Below are 7,683 nucleotides of genomic sequence, written 5' to 3' on the forward strand. Positions count from 1 at the left end.
ATCAATAAAATGCCCAATAACATCAGCAAAGAGAGTAAAATTTACATTAGATGGCTGGACCTTCACCAAAATAAGAACTCAATGAACGTGAGTCCTCCTACTCCCTTCCCCAACACCAAACCCAGGACTTTTTTAGCCCTTCACATTTCTTTAATGTTCCTAAATCAACATTCACTAGCAAAAGCATACATCCTTTCAAGGAAACAAATATTCTTAGGGTTTCTCTCCAAAAATGTATTCCCAAGAAAAGCCATCATCCAGGGAATACTCAAGATGGGGCAAAGCACTTCCCATTTACTGTAAGAACATTGCAAAGTGATGTGAAGCCAAATATTTAATTTATTCTGTTTTGGCTTATTTTGGCCAATTTTGAATTCTTGCTTATTTGGGGGGAAACCGCACTTACAACACCCAGCATGAGAGGGATTTTTCAGGTCAATTAAGAAACAAAAATGCATTTAATATAAATGTTGGAGTCTTTTAAAACAGACTATTATATTCTTACATGAAGAAAGTTCACCAAAGTCCTACTGTTATTGTTCCATGAGGCTATATTATGCTATTATTACTGGCAGCCAGTGAGAAAAGATATTTAGTCAATCTACACACTAAACACAAGTTTAAGAATATTTGAAAACAAATCAATCTCTAAGCACGTTTTCACTGACTACTGGATCTGCCCACTCTCTATTAGCAATACAAGGAAAACCAAAGAAATCATAATTTTTAAAAACATAAACCATTACAGACACAGAATGATATTAGTTAATCATATGCAAAAACAATTGCTAACATAATATTGGGAACTGGCCAGACCGTAGGCCCATTTTGCTTTTTGTACCATATATTCCTGGGAGGGTCTTAACATTTACTTGGTCTAGGATTTCAAAATCTAATTATGTACGTTGCAAGTGTTATATTTAAACCTTTGGCAATTTCTACTCACCCCAAATAACTTCAGTCAATTATTTATATCACTGAAGTTACAAATAAAAATATTTTAAAACATTTAGATAATTCAGGTGAAAGTAAGTTATTCATATTAAATTATATGAGTAATTTATCTGATATTTTTATTACAAAATCTTGAGATAGTTGCTTCTCACCACATGCCATCTGGCTCTTGGAGGCCACGGAGCCCAGAATGACTGGGAAAGGCACTCAACTGGGAAGAAGGAAAGTAATGCTGGAGGAAGGAACCCAAGGCATTCCTCCTCTGGGAGGAAGGTCAAACCAGAAGAATGTTTAAGGCAACCTGATAAACTCAATCCTTGGACCACTTCAGAAGCACTCATGAACATCTGAGGAAAATCTTGAGGCAACTGTCTACCAACTTCTCCAGAAAAAGACACAACTGTTTCTGCTTTAGTAACATTTGTCTCCTTGTTAGGCAGACTCAATGGCTATTTGTTTGATGCATGATTCACTGGTGAACTTTACAGAGACAATCTGTCTTTAAGATAAAAGGAAACACTTGACCTTTTAGTCAATCAACAATCAACAAATTACTCGAAGTTGACATGGTTCAGAGGTTTAATCACTGCTAGAGTCAGCCTGGCTTTGCATGGTGAGTGAGGTGGGGGTTTAGACATTGAGGAAATAAGGAAGAATTTGGAGTAAGGAAGAAGTAAGTTCACAGAGACAGGGGGAGAAAGGACTTCTCTAGCATTTTCTTTCCTTGACTAATCTAAATTCCTAATTTCCCTAACAGGATGTCTAGCAAAATGTTCCTGTCAACTGAGACTGGGCCCTTACGGAGCAATAAAAGAAGATTCTTCCAATAGGAATATAATGGTATACTTTGAAGATGATCAAGGAATGAGAAACAATAAATGGCGATGTTGTTTAGCACCCATTATTTCACAACTTATGAGTCAATGTTTGTGCAGAGTTCTGAGTTCATAGCTTTAAAGTATATAGAAATAATTACCATTAATTATAAAGCTTTGCAGTCCTCACTCTCAAGGCTATATTTACAGAAGCAGTCTTAACATCTCTCTGAAGAGCTATTAGCCAAACTGACTGAAGAGGAGCATCCTGACAGCACTATAATTCATCAATCACAGCATCATCTTGACATTGTGAAGCACATGGGGTGGCACTGGAATAACACGTACTGGACTACAATTGCATATTCTCTTCTTTCTCATCAAAGATGTGGGGAATTTATCTTTATTAACTCAGTTTCTGTTTTGATACAATGACAATAATAATAGCATACTTTCTTTTTTTAATAATAATTACTATTTATTAAGCTCTATGTGCATTATCTCAATTCACAAAACACCCCCATCAGATAGGTACTATTGCTTTTTTTCTCCCACCGTGGAATATATTTTTAATTATTACTATACTTTAAGTTATAGGGTACATGTGCACAACGTGCAGGTTTGTTACCTATGTATACATGTGCCATGTTGGTGTGCTGCACCCGTTAACTCGTCATTTACATTAGGTATATCTCCTAATGCTATCCCTCCCCCCTCCCCCAACCCCACAACAGGCCCCAGTGTGTGATGTGCCCCACTCTGTGTCCAAGTGTTCTCATTGTTCAGTTCCCACTTATGAGTGAGAACATGCAGTGATTGGTTTTCTGTCCTTGCGATAGTTTGCTCAGAATGATGGTTTCCAGCTTCATTCATGTTCCTACAAAGGACACAAACTCATTCTTTTTTATGGCTGCATAGTATTCCATGGTATATATGTGCCACATTTTCTTAATCCAGTCTATCATTGATGGACATTTGGGTTGGTTCCAAGTCTTTGCTATTGTGAATAGTTCTGCAATAAATATACATGTGCATGTGTCTTTATAGCAGCATGATTTATAATCCTTTCGGTATATGCCCAGTAATGGGATGGCTGGGTCAAATGGTATTTCTAGCTCTAGATCCTTGAGGAAGGCCACACTGTCTTCCACGATCGTTGAACTAGTTTACCATCCAACCAACAGTGTAAAAGCATTCCTATTTCTCCACATCCTCTCCAGCAACTATTGTTTCCTGACTTTTTAATGATCACCATTCTAACTGGTGTGAGATGGTATCTCATTGTGGTTTTGATTTGCATTTCTCTGATGGCCAGTGATGAGCATTTTTTCATGTGTCTGTTGGCTGCATAAATGTCTTCTTTTGAGAAGTGTCTGATCATATCCTTTGCCCACTTGTTGATGGGGTTGTTTGATTTTTTCTTGTAAATTTGTTTAAGTTCTTTGTGGATTCTGGATATTAGCCATTTGTCAGAGGGGTAGATTTTAAAAATGTTCTCCCATTCTGTAGGTTGACTGCTCATTCTGATGGTAGTTGCTTGTGCTGTGCAGAAGCTCTTTAGTTTAATTAGATCCCATTTGTCAATTTTGGCTTTTATTGCCATTGTTTTTGGTGTTTTAGTCATGAAGTCCTTGTCCATGCCTATGTCCTGAATGGTATCTCCTGGATTTTCTTCTAGGGTTTTTATGGTTTTAGGTCTAACATTTAAGTCTTTAATTCATCTTGAATTAATTTTTGTATAAGGTGTAAAGAAGAGATCCAGTATCAGCTTTCTACATATGGCTAGCCAGTTTTCCCCTCACCATTTATTAAACAGGGAATCCTTTTCCCATTTCTTGTTTTTGTCAGATTTGTCAAAGGTCAGATGGTTGTAGATGTGTGGTATTATTTCTGAGGGCTCTATTCTGTTCCATTGGTCTCTATCTCTGTTTTGGTACCAGTACCATGCTGTTTTGATTACTGTAGCCTTGTAGTATAGTTTAAAGTCAGGTAGCGTGAAGCCTTCAGCTTTGTTCTTTTGGCTTAGGATTGTCTTGGCAATATGGTCTCTTTTTTGGTTCCATATGAACTTTTAAGTAGTTTTTTCCAATTCTGTGAAGAAAGTCATTGTTAGCTTGATGGGGATGGCACTGAATCTATAAATTACCTTGGGCAGTATGGCCATTTTCACGATATTGATTCTTCCTATCCATGAGCATGGAATGTTCTTCCATTTGTTTGTATCCTCTTTTATTTCAATGAGTGGTGGTTTGTAGTTCTCCTTGAAGAGGTCCTTCACATCCCTTGTAAGTTGGATTCCTAGGTATTTTGTTCTCTTTGAAGCAATTGTGAATGGGAGTTCACTCATGATTTGGCTCTCTGTCTGTTATTGGTATAGGAATGCTTGTGAGTTTTGCACATTGATTTTGTATGCTGAGACTTTGCTGAAGTTGCTTATCAGCTTAAGGAGATTTTGGGCTGAGATGATGGGTTTTCTAAATATACAATCATGTCATCTGCGAACAGGGATAATTTGACTTCCTCTTTTCCTAATTGAATACATTTTATTTCTTTCTCTTGCCTGATTGCCTGGGCCAGAGCTTCCAACACTATGTTGAATGGAAGTGGTGAGAGAGGGCATCCCTGTCTTGTGCCAGTTTTCAAAGGGAATGCTTCCAGTTTTTGCCCATTCAGTATGATATTGGCTGTGGGTTTGTCATAAATAGCTCTCATTATTTTGAGATATGTCCCATCAATACCTACGTTATTTAGAATTTTTAGCATGAAGGCTGTTGAATTTTGTCAAAGGCCTTTTCTGCATCTATTGAGATAATCATGTGGTTTTTGTCTTTGGTTCTGTTTATGTGATGGATTACATTTATTGATTTGCGTATGTTGAACCAGTCTTGCATCCCATGGATGAAGCCCACTTGATCATGGTGGATAAGCTTTTTGATGTGCTGCTGGATTTGGTTGGCAGTATTTTATTGAGGATTTTTGCATCAACGTTCATCAGGGATATTGGTCTAAAATTCTCTTTTTTTGTTGTGTGTCTGCCAGGCTTTGGTATCAGGATGGTGTTTGTCTCATAAAATGAATTAGGGAGAATTCCCTTTTTTTCTATTGATTGGAATAGTTTCAGAAGGAATCGTACCAGCTCCTCTTTGTACCTCTGGTAGAATTCTGCTGTGAATCCATCTGGTCCTGGACTTTTTTTAGTTGGTAGGCTATTAATTAATGCCTCAATTTCAGAGCTTGTTATTGATCTATTCAGGGATTCAACTTCTTCCTGGTTTAGTCTTGGGAGGGTGTATGTGTCCAGGAATTTATCCATTTCTTCTAGATTTTCTAGTTTATTTGCATAGAGGTCTTTATAGTATTCTCGATGATAGTTTGTATTTCTGTGGGATTGGTGGTGATATCCCCCTTATCATTTTTTATTGTGTCTATTTGATTCTTCTCTCTTTTCTTCTTTATTAGTCTTGCTAGTGGCCTATCAATTTTGTTGATCTTTTCAAAAAGCCAGCTCCTGGATTCATTGATTTTTTGAAGGGTTTTTTGTGTCTCTGTCTCCTTCAGTTCTGCTCTGCTCTTAGTTATTTCTTGCCTTCTGCTAGCTTTTGAATGTGTTTGCTCTTGCTTCTCTAGTTCATTTCATTGTGATGTTAGGGTGTCAACTTTAGATCTTTCCTGCTTTCTCTTGTGGGCATTTAGTGCTATAAATTTCCCTCTACACACTGCTTTAAATGTGTGCCAGAGATTCTGGTATGTTGTGTCTTTGTTCTCATTGGTTTCAAAGAACATCTGAATTTCTGCCTTCATTTTGTTATGTACCCAGTAGTCATTGTTCAGTTTTCATGTAGTTGAGCGGTTTTGAGTGAGTTTCTTAATCCTGAGTTCTAGTTTGATTGCACTGTGGTCTGAGAGACAGTTTGTTATAATTTCTGTTATTTTACATTTGCTGAGGAGTGCTTTATTTCCAACTATGTGGTCAATTTTGGAATAAGTGTGATGTGGTTCTGAGAAGAATGTATATTCTGTTGATTTGGGGTGGAGAGTTCTGTAGATGTCTATTAGGTCCACTTGGTGCAGAGCTGAGTTCAATTCCTGGATATCCTTGTTAGCTTTCTATCTCGTTGATCTATCTAATGTTGACCGTGGGGTGTTAAAGTCTCCCATTATTATTGTGTGGGAGTCTAAGTCTCTTTGTAGGTCTCTGAGGACTTGCTTTATGAATCTGGGTGTTCCTGTATTGGGTGCATATATATTTAGGATAGTTGGCTCTTCTTGTGGAATTGATCCCTTTACCCATTATGTAATGGCCTTCTTTGTCTCTTTTGATCTTTGTTGGTTTAAAGTTTGTTTTATCAGAGACCAGGATTGCAACCCCTGCTTTTTTTTGTTTTCCACTTGCTTGGTAGCTGGTCCTCCATCCCTTTATTTTGAGCCTATGTGTGTCTCTGCACATGAGATGGGTCTCCTGAATACAGCACACTGATGGATCTTGACTCTTTATCCAATTTGCCAGTCTGTGTCTTTTAATTGGAGCATTTAGCCCATTTACATTTAAGGTTAATATTGTTATGTGTGAATTTGATCCTGTCATTATGATGTTAACTGGTTATTTTGCTCGTTAGTTGATGCAGTTTCTTCCTAGTATTGATGGTCTTTACAACTTGGCATGTTTTTGCAGTGGCTGGTACTGGTTGTTCCTTTCCACGTTTAGTGCTTCCTTCAGGAGCTCTTGTAAGGCAGGCCTGGTGGTGACAAAATCTCTCAGCATTTTTTTGTCTGTAAAGTATTTTATTTCTCCTTCACTTATGAAGCTTAGTTTGGCTGGATATGAAATATTGGGTTGAAAATTCTTTTCTTTCAGAATGTTGAATACTGGCCCCCACTCTCTTCTGACTTGTAGAGTTTCTGCCGAAAGATCCGCTGTTGGTCTGATGGGCTTCCCTTTGTGGGTAACCCGACATTTCTCTCTAGCTGCCCTTAACATTTTTTCCTTCATTTCAACTTTGGTGAGTCTGACAATTATGTGTCTTGGAGTTGTTCTTCTCGAGGAGTATCTTTGTGGCATTCTCTGTATTTCCTGAATTTGAATGTTGGCCTGCCTTGCTAGACTGGGGAAGTTCTCCTGGATAATATCCTGCAGAGTGTTTTCCAACTTGGTTCCATTCTCCTGTTCACTTTCAGGTATACCAATCAGACGTAGATTTGGTCTTTTCACATAGTCCCATATTTCTTGGAGGCTTTGTTCATGTCTTTTTACTCTTTGTTTCTCTAAACTTCTCTTCTTGCTTCTTTTCATTCATTTGATCTTGAATCACTGATACCCTTTCTTCCTCTTGATCAAATCAGCTACTGAAGCTTGTGCATGCATCACGTAGTTCTCTTGCAATAGTTTTCAGCTCCATCAGGTCATTTAAGGACTTCTCTACACTGTTTATTCTAGTTAGTCATTCATCTAATCTTTTTTTCAAGGTTTTTAGCTTCTTTGCGATGGGTTTGAACATCGTCCTTTAGCTTGGAGAAGTTTGTTATTACCGATCGTCTGAAGCCTTCTTCTCTAAACTCGTGATAGTCATTCTCCATCAAGCTTTGTTCCCTTGCTGGCGAGGATCTGTGTTTCTTTGGAGAAGAGGCACTCTGATTTTTCAAATTTTCAGCTTTTCTGCTCTGGTTTCTCCCCATCTTTGCGGTTTTATCTACCTTTGGTCTTTGATGATAGTTATGTACAGATGGGATTTTGATGTGGATGTCCTTTCTGTTTGTTAGTTTTCCTTCTAACAGTCAGGACCCTCAGCTGCAAGTCTGTTGGAGTTTGCTGGAGGTCCACTCCAGACCCTGTTTGCCTGCGTTTCACCAGTGGAGGCTGCAGAACAGCAAATATTGCGGAACAGCAGATGTCGCTGCCTAATCCTTCCTCTGGAAG

This window comes from Pan troglodytes, chromosome 2 (assembly GCF_028858775.2).
Source record: "Pan troglodytes isolate AG18354 chromosome 2, NHGRI_mPanTro3-v2.0_pri, whole genome shotgun sequence".
Lineage (NCBI taxonomy): Eukaryota > Metazoa > Chordata > Mammalia > Primates > Hominidae > Pan > Pan troglodytes.